At 34.6% G+C, this 15,400-nt stretch overlaps 1 protein-coding gene and 1 pseudogene across 3 annotated transcripts in view; both read right to left on the bottom strand.

Moving 5' to 3' along the window:
- The window catches only part of GRID2 (glutamate ionotropic receptor delta type subunit 2), a 1,467,015-nt gene that overhangs the window by 752,511 nt on the left and 699,104 nt on the right, over window positions 1-15,400 (bottom strand). The window lies entirely within an intron of this gene.
- LOC112644220 (40S ribosomal protein S20-like) lies at window positions 6,949-8,834 on the bottom strand (annotated as a pseudogene).

Below are 15,400 nucleotides of genomic sequence, written 5' to 3'. Positions count from 1 at the left end.
AGCAGGCAAAAGGAGGAGAGAATCTCAAGCAGACTCCCCACTGAGGGCAGAGCCAGATGTGGGGCTTAATCCCGCCACCCTGAGATCATGACCCCAGCCAAAACCAAGACTGTGTTGCTCAACCAACTGGGCCACCCAGGCGCATCAGGAGAAAAAGAATCTTAAGCAGATTCCATGCCCAGTTCAGTGTCCGTTGTGGGGTTTCTCATGACCCTGAGATCATGACCTGGGCCAAAATCAAGAGTTGGCCACTGAGTGGACTGAGCTATCCAGGGGCCCCAAAATAACAGAAATTTTTTAAAAGTTTTTTTTTTATTGCCTGTGTATTATGAAAAAAGAAAAGTTTCCTAAGTCTCTTCTATTTTCCAAATGGCTATCAAAGTGGACCTAAATCTTTTCATACGTACTTTTTAAAATTAAGTATCTATCTTCTTCACAATAGAGATATGTTGTTAAATAATCCTGTTACCACCACACATATTTGTGATGTTTTAAATCACACAGTATGTTCTTTAAATTGGAATTCAAACCTGAATCCTTTCGTACTTACTTTGTTTTTCATTAAATACCTAACTTCTTCACAATAGGGATATGTTGTTAAATAATCCCGTTAACATCAATCACATTTGTGAAGTTTTAAATCACATAATATGTTCTTTAAATTGGAATTCAAATTCTCTTCTAAGAAATTTCTGTTTCCGTGGGCTCATAAAGTAGTTTTAGACAAATATCTGTAAATTTTCCAATATGGCTATTATTCAAAATTCATATAAATATTATATAAGAAGCTTTTAAAATAATATTCTAGCTATTTTCACAAATGATATTCTTCAAAATTTCATGCATTTATGTTTAAAATTTTAAAACTGCAAAAAACTACAGATAAAAAAAAAAAAAAAACTACAGATACCTCAAATATTAATTATTAATGAATATGTATTTAATGACAGGATTATTAATGATTTATTTGCTTTTAAACTTCCTATTTTAAAAAATACAAACAATGAAAATTCATACTGTATAATGAAAAAGTTATAACAAATATTAGGTTGTATAAGATTTTCTATGAATATAAAAAGCTGGCTGCTATTTGGTTTCAGATATTCTTTGGTAATAATAAATGTAATTCCATTTTAAACCTACATTCAGCAGTTTAGTCTTTGACTATTTGTGATCAGCAAAGTCATATAAAACTTAAATTCTTTGGGATCCCTGGGTGGCTCAGTGGTTTAGCTCCTGCCTTCCACCCAGGGTGTGATCCTGGAGACCTGGGATGGAGTCCGACATCAGGCTCCCTGCAGGGAGCCTGCTTCTCCATCTGCTTGTGTCTTTGCCTCTCTCTCTCAATCTCTCTCTCTCTTTCTCTGTCTCTCATGAATAAATAAAAAAAAAAAATCTTTTCTTTAAAAAAAAAAAACTTAAGTTCTTCATCATTTATTAGCTTGCTTTCTTTTTTTTTTTTTTTTCCAGTAAAGAGGAAAATGCTACAATGGCATGTGCAAGAAAACTTTTAATGATCCTGAGATTATACAATGTTGTTAATATATTTATGTAGGGGATCCCTGGGTGGCTTAGTGGTTAAGCACCTGCCTTCGGCCCAGGGTGTGGTTCTGGAGTCCTGGGATCGAATCCCACGTCAGGCTCCCTCCATGGAGCCTGCTTCTCCCTCTGCCTGTGTCTCTGCCTCTCTCTCTCTCTCTCTCTCTCTGTGTGTGTCTCTATGAATAAATAAATAAAATATTTAAATATATATATTTATGTAAAAAGAATGATTTCTTTTCACCTTTCACAGATTTTTAAGATTTTATGTCTAATAAAATTAAAGTAAAAGTTATTAGGCTTGGAAAAAGAAAATGTCATGGGGATATTAGAGCAGAACATCCTGGGTAGCATCATATCATTATTTTTATCATGAAAACATGGTTGTAATATTAATATGACATTGCACCGGAACATCACATTAAAAGTTTTTTTTTTTTCAAATTATTTGTATATATTAAATATGTACAAATAATTAAATATGGTTAATATTTATTAATTTAAGTTATTTAATAATATGCTTGTGAATTTGTCAACCAGTATACATAAGTTAAAGGCTATTTTAATGCCTATTTTAAAAATTGTGAACTTTAGCATAAAGAAGTCAAATATCAGGTTCAATGTCACACAACTAGTAAGTGGCAGAGCAAAGAATCTGAATACAGGCAATCTGGATCCAGAATTCATGCTCCTAACTACATACCCTACACTATTTAATATATTACCCTTTAAAGTCTCAAAACAATGATCAAATCTTGGATTTTATACAAGAAAGCACCTGGGTGGCTCGGTCAGTTAAGTGTCTGCTTTCGGCTCAAGTCATGATCTCAGGGTCCTGGGATGGAGCCCCACACAGGCTCCCTGCCCAGCAAAGAGTTTGCTTCCCCTTCTCCCTCTGTCCCTTACCCCCTCCCCCTGCTTTTGCTCTCTCTCTCTTTCTCTCTAATCCATATCCACCTGGAGCTGATAAAAGGAAAGGTGGGTAAAGGGAATGGAACCATTTAAGAGAATTACCTCAGGCTTTGGGCTGATATGTGTAGCCATTAGGAAAGAGGGGGCTATGGTGCCAGTGAAGCCCAGAAGGCCAGGAGAGTCCAGGCAGGCTGTCTGTGCTCTCCCCTTTTAAATTATTTTTAAGATAGCTCTTATAAAAGTACAAAGATGTGAACATGGAGAGTGTGATGATGACCCATGTGTAGGTGATTTTTCTGCTGTTTTATGTTCAGAAGTTTACCCGGGGCTTAATATCATGACAGAACTGATGGCAGCAATTGGTTAATTCAGTCATCTATGCCAGTGTTTCTTAAATTTGAAAACTTTTAGGTGCCAAGATATGTCATTGGATGAAGTTTGAGAAACTCAAACTGACAAGTAACAAAAGCACTTATTCATTACTTGGTACCAACACAAATATAGATATAGAATTATATAGATAATAAAAATGCAGGGAGGTAGTTGGTTATAAGATTGTGATATAGTTATTCTGGTACATGTATGTGTATATATGGATATATATATATATATATATATATATAAATACTGATAAAAGTAAAATCTAATTTTAAAAGTAAAATCTTATGGGGGTTTGTAGATCCTTAAGGATATGCAATGGAATTCCATCTGGAAAAAACTGATCAATAAAGAGATTTCATGATGGACACTGTAGGGCTCTCTCCACGTTTCTTGGGATTGCTAAATACACACTTGACTCCTTCTTGAGCTGGATAACTCAGATAACTGTGAGTACAAATAAAATTAAATATATATTTTCTGTTTTGGAGATGGAAACTTAAGGGATGTTGGTTTAGGTTTTCAACTTTTCATGCAAGTTTTTATAGAGTTGGAGTCTGTCCATCCTTCACCCTTGCCTCTTTATGCCAATGCTTTCCTACAATTCACTAAGATTTTCAGCTTTCCATTGATAATTATGCCACTGTGGTAATCACAGTAGAGAGAAACAGATAATAATAAGAAAGATGGGGACCTAATCCTATAAAAAAGAAGGTCTACGAAATCTTAATTTCTTTTTAGGCCAGTAGTGAAGTTAGATTTTCATTAGTCATTTTTGGTTGTCTATTGTTATGACCTGATGAATCATACTATTTTATATTCATGGTTGTCCCAAGCTTTACAAATTGTTCTTAAAACAGAATTGATCTGTTGTTGGGTAAACCAGAGCTAACTTTTCTTTAGTGAAAACTAGTGATGGATGAATAATGACTCGAAATAAATAACAGCTCCACTTTAACCCAATGTCAACATTTTCTCTCATCAAACACAGAGCCAAACAAGATGACATTATTTAGTTTTTCTTTCTATTTCAATTTAGGATGAAGAAATGAACAATGATACCACTACAGGGAAAGCTAAGGGCAAGTCTGGAATAAAGTGTCATATAGATAACTGATCAGATAACTAGTCTTTGAGTACCTGAAACTTTCCTGTATTTTTTTTTTAACAAAGCACATTGGTATCTTAAAATTAAAATGAAATAATTATTCTTAATAAACCAGTTAAATGTTTAGTATTCCCCAACATTTCATTGCTTAATAATTTTATCAGTCTCTCCTTAAGAAAAAATAATTTATACTGAATAGTGAGACTGTAGGATGTTTCATATAATAAAATTCTGTTGGGAGTTCTCTTCTTATTATGTAATTAAGTTTTAATATCCAAAGAAGCCCTATCACATACAATCTCTACAATCCACTTGTTAACTGATAATTAAGGATATGTTCTACAAATCTATTAAGGGACTGATATAGACAAAAATGTCTCATACTTTATGACTGGGAGCATATTGTATGTACTTGGGTTTTGGTTTCAATTTCTATGTAACAGTATAAATACTGTAAAAATATTGTATTTTTTTAATAGATGGAGTTAGTGAGTGTCATGGATTCTTAGAGTAAGCATGAAAAACCCTCCTTGATTGGTGCTTACTACAGTGATATATAAATTTTAAGACTCAGACACTACACTACAGGAAACCTCAGAGAATGCCAAGTGCTATTCATATTGAAGTCCCCTAGCATTTTGCTAGAATAATTTCCCTTACTAAGATAAAGCCTTCTTCATTTAGGTGTGTAATCCCTTTCACAACTAAATGTACCATGTACCACATTTGAGGCTTTAGATGAAAAATGCTATTTTAATTGATGATCTTGAAATGCTCTGGGTCATACCCCTGATTAGGAATGGGTATTTTGCGGAAGCCTTTCATGGCTTTTTCTCAGTAAATTAAAGCTATAGGAAGTACTGAGGTAAAATATAAAACAAAACAAAAACCCTCTTGTTATAAAGGATGGCTTTCATTTTTCTAATGATTGAAATTTAGATATTCAGTTTTCCAATTATGTTTTATTAAAAAACAATACAAGGAAAGGGCAAATATTCATTACTTTCTTCTTTTTATTAACCAAAAAATTTTTCAAAAGATGACATTAAAAAAAAAAAGATGACATTCATTTAGCTGCATATTAACAACAAAAAACTTAATACTAGGGAACAAAAAAGTCTGGATATAATAGAGATCAAAATAATTTTTGTCTTTTAGTATTCAAAGAAGTATAGCCACTGAAATCCTTAGTCAGTTAAGATACTATAGGGAAAGATTAATATTTTTTATTCTGGGCAGCTCAGGTGGCTCAGCGGTTTGGCGCTGCCTTCAGCCCAGGGAGTGATCTTGGGGACCCAGGATCGAGTCCCATGTTGGGCTCCCAGCGTCGAGTCAGCTTCTCCCTCTGCCTGTGCCTCTCTCTCTCTCTCTCTCTCTCTCTCTCTCTCTATCTCTCATGAACAAATAAATAAAATCTTTAAAAAATATATTTTTTATTCTTCTTTAAGTAGTTAATAAAACCTAGAATGTTTAGTTCTTAAGTGAGGAATAGAAGATAGAAAAGAAAAATACAAATGCATGTTTACATTTAATAAACACTCTTTTTTTATAAAAATGTTGCTTGATTATAGCATCGCTAATAGCGAAGTTTTCATGTTCCAGCGAATTTTATATTTAACTATAGGGCAGACTGAAAATTAATTATGTACTTATTCTTTTTTAAAAGCCACCCTCAACTACATATATGAAATTAATTCTTTTAAAATCTAAGACTGTTTCATTTTTCTATAGGAAAAACAGATTTATTTAATCTACAATTTTTATGGACAAAATAATTATAAAGTAATTTATGTGATAACATTTATATTCTTGGTTTCGCAAAATATCTTCAAAAACCTTCAAGGGGGGATCCCTGGGTGGTGCAGCGGTTTGGCGCCTGCCTTTGGCCCAGGGCGCGATTCTGGAGACCTGGGATCGAATCCCACATCAGGCTCCCGGTGCATGGAGCCTGCTTCTCCCTCTGCCTATGTCTCTGCCTCTCTCTCTCTCTCTCTGTGACTATCATAAATAAAAAAAAAAAAAAAAAAAAAAAAAAAAAAAAAACCTTCAAGGGGTCTTCCTTTCCAGCTAGGGCCAGGCAGAATGGCTCCCGCAAAGAAGGGTGGCGGGAGGAAGAAGGGCGGTTCTGCCATCAACGCGGTAGGGACCAGAGAACACAACCATCAACATTCACAAACGTATCCACGAGCGGGTTTCGAGAAGCCTGCCCCTCGGGCCTCAAAGAGATCCGGAAGTTTGCCATGAAGGAGATGGGAACTCCAGATGTGCACATGGACCCCGGGTTCAACAAAGCTGTCCAGGCCGAAGGAATAAGGAATAATGTTCCACACCGTATCCCTGTGCGGTTGTCCAGAAAATGTAAGGAGGATGAAGATTCACCAAACAAGCTCTACAGGCTGGTTACCTGTGTACCTGTCACCACTTTTAACATAATCTACAGAGTGTTAATGTGGATGAGAACTAATCGCTGATTGCAAATCAAGGTATAAAACTTAATAAGATAAAATAAAATAAAATAAAATAAAATAAAATAAAATACAAAATAAAATACAAAATAAAATAAAATATAAAATAAAATAAAATAAAATAATAAAATAAAATACAAAATAAAATAAAAATAATATAAAATATAATATAAAATAAAATATAAAATAAATAAAATAAAAATAAAATAAAATAAAATAAAATATAAAATAAAATATAAAATAAAATAAAATAAAAATAAAATAAAATAAAATATAAAATAAAATAAAATAAAATATAAAATAAAATAAAATAAAATAAAATATAATATAAAATAAAATAAAATAAAAATAAAAAAAAAAATAAAATAAAATAAAATAAAATAAAATTAAATTAAATTAAATTAAATTAAATTAAATTAAATTAAAATTAAAAAACACCTTCAAGGGAAGAGCAATATTATGTCTGATATGTAGTGGTAATTTTTATTTTTATTTATTTATTTATTATTTTTAACAACAGATAATCAATTTATTAGAAAGGTTGATTTAAGCATCTGCGGCGGTGACTTCAACCTGGACTCCAGGCTCAATACTGATAGAGCTAAGCTGCTTAACAACCTCAGAAGGACTGTGCAGATCAATGAGTCACTTGTGGACCCTCATCTGAAAACGATCCCAAGTCTTAGAACCTTCCCACAGGAGTCCTTCTCCTAGTGATTCTCAGAGGCTCGGGAGGCATGCATCAGCTCTGGTCCTTTCACCTTGAGATTCTTTTCCTTCGCACCTCTGATCAGGCCGGCACACACCTTTCCCAAAGATTTTACGTTGCGGCTCGTTAGGGTAATTCCAATTGGGTGAATCGCCACCTCTGGTTCCACGGGTGTCTTCCCAGCATCTTTAAAGCCATGTCCGTGGCTGGCTTCCTGACCGCCTTGCTCCTCGCGGACAGCGGGGAGTCCCGAGCAGGAGCAGGAGCAGGAGCAGGAGCATCCTGAGCTCCGCTCTGGCTGCCCCCACGTCTTCCTCAAAGAGTGTAGTGGTAATTTTTAAAAGACACAAGATATTTAGGGAAATTAAAAGGTGTTTTTTTTTTTAATTTAAATAATTTTTGATGAAGTTTCCAAATTTAATACTTTTTAAATATTCAGTCGTTATCCTTACAGTTGGGTATTTCCAGACATATTTTCCCTTATATAATTTCATTTTTATCTTTGCAACTACTCCACAAGTTGACAGAAGCACTGCAGAAGACAGAATCATTTTTTACAAGGTAGTTGAAACTACTCATGCAACTCAATTTTTTTTAAAGAAATAGACCAAATTTCAAACCTAATAATGTGGTAACTTACTCTAAAAATAAATGAGCTAGATATGACTAAAGCCATTTAATTATAATAACACACTTTACTTGGCATCTAATGTAGCTTGCATTTCTCCTCATTTTTCTTTTCCTCTCTCTAAGCCAATTTCTTTCTAGAATCTTCTAATGGTCTGTCTCCTGTTTTGGCTCCTCTTTCTCCTCATTTTCCACTTGGTCCTACCTTAATGTTTTCGTTTCTTTCCATTTTTCTTTCTTCAGATGTCGCTCCATTCCACAAGTTTCAAAGATTCTAAACGAACCTCCCACTTCCAACTGCCCAGGTGGGTGTTACATAGAAAGGCAGTGAGCTAAGGTTAGTAAGTACATGAATTTTAGAGTCCAAATATAAAAGTTTAAGTAACAGCGCTGCCTCCTATAGGAACTTCTCTGTATTTCACTATCCACTTAGTAATGGTAGCTACTTCAAAAGGCTGTTATAAGAATCGCATGAATTGGTTCACAGCACTTAAAATAGTGCACAATGCATTGTAAGCACTTAGGAAGTGTTACTAATCTGTGTGATTGAATCACTCGGTTAATAAAGGCCATAGGGCATGTCTACCCCAATTTTTGATACATCAAAATTTTCTTCTTTCTTTTATACCATTTTTCTTTCTCAAGGTTCCTTCCCCTGAACATTCTAGGATGCTCCAGCTCACTCATCTTTCAAACATACAAAAGTTAAAAATGTTAACACACACACAAAATTGTACGTATACACACACAAATTCCATTGGAAAAATTCAATTAATTAATTTATTTATTTATTTATTTATTTGACAGAGAGCATGCATGAGCAAGAAGGGACAGAGACAGAAGGAGATAGAGATCCATGCTGAACAAGGAGCCTGATGCAGGTCTTGATCTCAAGACTGAGATCATGATCTGACCTAAAATCAAGCGTTGAACACTCAACCAGCTGAGCCACCCAGGAGCCTCCAAAGTTTCTTAAATCTTCACAGATAATACTGTATCCTTTTCCTCCTCTTTAATGTCAAACCTCAGAGTTTATTCTGTATTTGTTGTTTCTATGTCTTACCTCTTTTTGCAATCTACCATCAATCAAGTCCATTCTTTTGAAATTGTTATTTTTTTTTATGATCTTATTCCCTCCAAGAAGCCTAATTGCTCATGTTTCAGTATTCTTCTTTTATAGAATTTGGCACGCCTATGCTTCTTGAAAATCCTCTCATTTAATATTCTGCAATGACCATAGAGTATAGTTGAAGGAGCTTGGGTTTAGAGTCAAACAAAACTGGAGTCAGCTTAGTTGTTTGTTGTTGTTGTCGTTGTTTTAGTCCCATTGGTTTTAATGTTAGCTCCTTTATTGCATGATGGGATTGACAATATCTAATTCTTGGATTACTGTGAGGATTATAGCATATGTAAATCCCCAGAGAAGATCCTTGTTCCTGATTTACACTTATATATTACTTCCTATGTATTGGGCCCTTTGCTAAGTAGTAACTTATGTAAAACCATTTAATAATGTTCGTTACTATCCTATGAGGTAGGTTGTTATTTTAATTTATATTATGCATGTGGAAAATTTTCATAAAGGGGTAAATAACCTGACCAAAATTTAGCTACTGGTAATAACCAGGATTTGTGGTTGGCTCTAGTATCTCTGTTCTTAATCCCTAAAGCTGTTTTGTAGCTCCCTCATTGCTTTGACATCTGGAACACTGCTTTCTCGATTGTTTCCTTCATTTTCTATTTCCCCTTTTGGATCTACTAATCTAACTTCAGAGATACAGACTTGGTTCACTACCAGTGGGTCTTATTCTTTTAGTGGTTTCAAATACCCTTGAGAATCTGAAGCCAAAGCTGGAAATCCTGTTTTTGGAATAAGGCATATGTATCCATAAGCATGGCTTTGCACATATGTTAAAGGGATTAATTTATCCTGTGAAGCCTCTGTGTTAAGGCTCCAACATTCAGCGGTTAACAAATCCTGTTGGTACTATATTCTGATCATTCCTTGAGTTTCTTTCTCCTCTCCGTCCCTCTTACTTACAGTTTTTTTTTTTTTTTTTTTTCCCCAGTGAAATGACTCTACTGTGGTTGACAGCCCTGAAGTTAAACATATATGAGTTAGACTTTGGCTACACCATTTAATTAGTTGTATATGCTTGAGTAATATACATATAATATATATGTATGGGTATATTCCCTACAGGAAAATAAGATAATGATGGAGACACTATTACATATATATGTTTATGTGTCTGTATGTATCTCAGTACATATTAACATATTAAAATATCAAGTAATCTATTAGTTTGGCTTTGAAAAATGCTTATTTATATTGACTGAGAATTTCTCAGTTGCATTTGACCACAAGTCATTTTTCAGGGAAAACTCATTAATATTATACTGGGTATCATATAAACTCTCCCTTAACAAATCTCCCAGCACATTCTCCATATTGTTAGGTTTGACCTTTCTAAAACACAAGTTTCTTATGTGACTACTATGACTCACATTCTCTGTGAGGCCTACATAACCTTGATGTAATACTTAGTCATACAATGGCCTCTAGCTACCACCCTAGTTCTTTAAAGTCCATCTTCTGTCCCAGATAACTATTTGTTTTCCCTTCAAATAACTTTGTCCTATTAGTGTTTTTATTTGCACACATTTCTTTGTGCTTAATATCACCCCTTTCCTCTGGCACTCAGAAAATCCATAGTTAGATATGGCTTTCAACTGATTTGTAAGCAGAATTAACTTATCCTCCTTTTTAAAACAAAGTGCTCAAAATTCTACTTAGGCATATTCATATTATGATATATATTGTTCTATAATTTCTTACCATGAATCTAGTCTTTCCATGGAATTTGATCTTTTGGAAAGCTATTGCCAGTATTTGCCAATATTTCATAATCTTTGACCCTTCTTCCACTTCATCTCCCTAGTCCCACCTTAGGCTTTACAAAATCCTGGCTCAGAATTATGCCTCAAATATTGTTCATTAAAAAACATAGATATATGGTATTTATCTCCTATTTATAAATACTGAAAGTGGATGAGGTAAGTAATTTATGATTGAGAATTATTAAGAAGTAATCAAAATATCTAGTAATGTTTTGGTACCAATACAGTTTTAATAGATAGATATATGGCTTACCCTACCTATTAGACAGCCACAAAGTATGAATTAATAATGACAGTAAAGGGAATACATATATACATAATATATACTAAAAAATTGAAGATGATAAAACCCCTAGTACAGAAACAAAACCTTCATTATGTGTATGCATACTCATTCACTTAATATATTATATATGTATATATCCACATACATATATGTCCACAAGATAAGTTAAAACCTTATATTTTTAGCACCCTTGCTCAAACTATCAAATATGAGCAACATATGTATGATATATGCTGACTTACTTTAAATTTTTTAACTTACTGAGTTCAGTGAGTGAAATATTAAGTAAATATATAGACATCCTGTGTTTACATAGTATTAGCATATGGTGCCAATAAACATGAAGTTATCCACAATAAATAGAGATTAAAAAAAAAAAAAACAATCTCAACAAACAAGAGAAAGCTATAAAACTCTTCTCATGATCATCCGTATCCTCTCTTAAAACCATCTGCCTACTTGAATCCTTTTCATTATACAGATTCTTCTACCACTGTGAAAGGAGATCTGATCTCAGATTGGGGTTAAAAGGAAAGCAGCTGTTATTCTTTAATCACTACTAGTTTTCCTTTCACAAGGGTCAAAGCAGTTTACAAAGGTTTTTATCTCATAAATAGTAATCCTCATATCAATACTGTCAGGTAAGCAACTTGTATAAAATTTCCCATTTGAGGGCAGCCTGGGTGGCTCAGCGGTTTAGCGCTGCCTTCAGCCCAGGGCATGATCCCGGAGACCCGGGATCCAGTCCCATGTCGGGCTCCCTGCATGAAGCCTGCTTCTCCCTCTGCCCGTGTCTCTGCCTCTCTCCCTCCCTCTGTGTCTCTCATGAATAAATAAATAAAATCTTTAAAAAAAAATCCCATTTGAATTTCAGCAAAGCTGTCAGAGTTTTTTTTTTTTTTTAAGATTTTATTTATTTATTCATGAGAGACACAGAGACAGAGAGGCAGAGACACGGGCAGAGGTAGAAAGCAGGCTCCATGCAGGGAGCCTGACATGGGACTCGATCCCGGGTCTCCAGGATCACACCCTAGGCCAAAGGAGGTGCTAAACCGCTGAGCCACCCGGGTTGCCCAAAGCTGTCAGAATATTAAATTAAAAGTGCTATCTTCACTTTGAGCTTCTAGATGATTATTTTAATTTCATGCTCAATGGCAATGTGATGTGTATTTTTCTTTTAAATACATACATATCTTATAAACAGACTATATACATATGTATGTGTAAAACTACATATGCACACGAACATATGTATAGTCTGGCTCAGCTATAACTTTCTCATCTCTTCAGATTGAGTTAATTTTTCATAGTAAAAATAATTTTGAGTAAGTAAGTAAAAGGACCCAGCTATCTCATGGCAATTTTATCCCATTCTCCATATCTTAGGATAACTAGTAATTATAGAGATTTCAAAAACAGTTTATTTTTTTTTTTAAGATTTTATTCATCTATTCATGAGAGACACAGAGAGAGGGGCAGAGACATAGGCAGAGGGAGAAGCAAGCTCCTTGTGGGGAGCCCAATGCAGAACTCGATCCCAGGACCCCAGGATCATGACCAGAGCCAATAGCAGATGCTCAACCACTGAGCTACCCAGGCGCCCCCCCAAAACACGCTTTTTTAAATCACTAGAGTATTCCTTGCCCTTTAGTATATTCTTTTCGCAAGACTTCAGTCATCTTGCTTTACTTAATCTGAAAGAAGGACAATTCCAAATCAAGCCCTGGATGATACATGCCATGGATCATGATGTGGAAATAATCTGCCAGCACTGAGATTTGAATTAGGTTGTCCTAGGCCTAAATAGGCTAGCCATGTTTTTCAGATATTTTCAATGATATGTTTTAGTTTTATGTAGATGATCATAATATAAATAAGAAATTTAGGTATATAGTATATATGGGTGATGCTAGGCAGTGTATGTGTAGTGTATATATGGGTGTGTATGTGAATTCATAGTTTCGACTAAAAACACATTTCTGCATCTTTCAGGTTTGAAAGAGAAACAAAGGAAAGAGAAAGCAGAGAGGGAAATGCAAAAGTAAGTGGTAAATAGTATTTCAATTGATTTACCTTCATCTAGAAAGGAAAGAATGGAATTAAGAGTAATGATAAAAGTTGCAGTTGGGAACTATTCCTCCCTAGGCTCTTCCTCTCTTTTTTTTTTTTTTTTTTTTTTTTATTCATGAGAGACCGTGAGAGAGGCAGAGACATAGAGGGAGAAGCAGGCTTCTTGCAGGGAGTCCAACACGGCACTCGATCCCCCGACTGGGTTCACCCCCGGAGCCAAAGACAGACACTCAATTGCTGAGCCACCCAGGCATCCTCCCAGGCTCTTCTTATCCCAGGTACACTTACATGTTCAACTCTCATTTGCAGCAAAATGATTCAACATGAAGAAATTTTAGAGTTCATGATGTTTCTCGGTGATCGGTCTCCATGCCTATGGCTCACATGTCATTTAGGGAAGAAGTAAAGCTAAGCTACTTTAGTATTGTTCATAAGCTATAGAATGCATCCACTTCCTTTTTTAAAAAAAATTTTTATTGGAGTTCAATTTGCTAACATATATGCATCCACTTCCATAATAAAACTGAAGTTAGGAGATCTGACTTAGAAACCAAAATGACAAAACAAGCAAGTGAGAATTCCAGAATTGCTCTTTCTATTAAACAGCACTATGTGTCCAGCCGCAGAAACATCTTAGAATTAACTTCAGATAAAACGAAAGTCAAGCATTTCCCAGTCCCAAAGCTACTTTATCTCTTTCCATTTTCTTGTTTGGAACATGATATATTATTATGTGCTCCTCATGACATTAAAAAAAAAGTTGTCAAGTATAATGAAAAGCACACCACATAATCAATGAATGACAACAGTGAAACTCTTTAAGTGCGAACCTCACCCCCCCAAAATATATGCATATGTCTGTATGTACACATATATATGTATATAAATATTTAAAAGAAAAACATTCTGTGAGTTGAGATGGTAGAATGAAACCGGATCATATATTCATCTACCATTAACTCCTTAATACCTAATGAGAAAGATTTTAAATAATTAAAAATTTAAAAAGTACCTTATTGTCAAATGAACAAACAAAATAAAGTGGATAACTTCCTGCCATAAATATCAAACGTGGAAGCTGACAGCTTGGCTTTCCTCCCTTCTCCCTCAAAATATTGTGGAAAGAAGATTAGTTAACAGAATCCTGATAACTTTTACTAATATCTTCTAAGATAGAGGGGAGTGAGTCCAGAAGGATAAACAAGGAACCCCAGAGAAAGCTGAAGGCAAAATCTTTGAAAAGAGGTATCTTCAAAAAGCTGGGGAACCTCACAGATCTCCAGGGCATGATGTTGAATTAGGGGAATGGACTGCAAAACCTTTAAGCATCCCACCAAATGAGTGAATTCTAATACAAGACAATTAACAGCATATCTGAAGCCAGAGCAGAGTACATATCTTCTAGAAACACTTGCCAATAGAAGCACAGAAACCAAGCTCTCCAACTCTAGATGGTAAGGAAAACAACAACAACAACAACAACAACAACAACAACAAAAAACTGAATTAGATACTGTGGGATTTCTGCCTTACAAAGAAGAATGAAACAACACAATTCTATAAACACAGCATATTAATAAGATAGACATTTCTCCAGGAAAAGTCCTTTGTTTCTATTCGGGTTTGGCTTTGTGTGTTCATTACAAGATGAATGACTGTTCTCCTTAATGCTGATGAGGTCCCTAGTGTTGGATGAGCATTTTTCTGTCTGTCCTCTCAGCATACTGTGATTATTTTCTCTCCTTTTACAGAGCAGCTTTTTTTCACAGTTTAAGCTAGAATGACAGTAGTCCACTCAGGTATCATCCTGCAAAAACATATGTTTTTGTTTTCTCCTGGAGTAGGAAAGATATGTTACAGTGAATTCAATAAATTCTTTCAGTTCACTCAGTTTCACTCAGCTATTCACTTATTTACCTGTAGCCATTCTACTAGAGGAAGCAGAATAAATTAAAAGTATTTCTGTTTTTATGCCGCCAGATTGCAGAAGTACTTGATGAAGGAAATGAAATTATTTGATTTGACTTAGTGATATATTCCCAACAACTCAACCTAAAAAAAACAGGACGGCCATTTCTCCATAGACCTGATATTTTGTGAAGACAGCATATGGTGATCAGAGGACATTAGGCAAGTCATTAACAAAGCCCATGAACCACTTTACAAAATATTTTTGAAATGAAAATTAATGGGTAGTCTTTTCTGTGAGCTCTTTCATAGTTGAATGCAGCTGGATGAAATTCATTTGTGGAGAGAAATTTTGTTTATATTGCTTTTGACTTCATTAAGCAAAAATATTGAAAAACAGCTAGCTATAGCTGATGCAAAAGAACACAAAAGCAGAAATTGTTACACACTATGTTTTAAAATGCATTTGGAAGTAGACGATTTACATGAAATATCAT

This window comes from Canis lupus, chromosome 32 (assembly GCF_003254725.2).
Source record: "Canis lupus dingo isolate Sandy chromosome 32, ASM325472v2, whole genome shotgun sequence".
Classification (NCBI taxonomy): Eukaryota; Metazoa; Chordata; class Mammalia; order Carnivora; family Canidae; genus Canis; species Canis lupus.
This window is presented reverse-complemented; position numbering and strand designations above follow the sequence as displayed.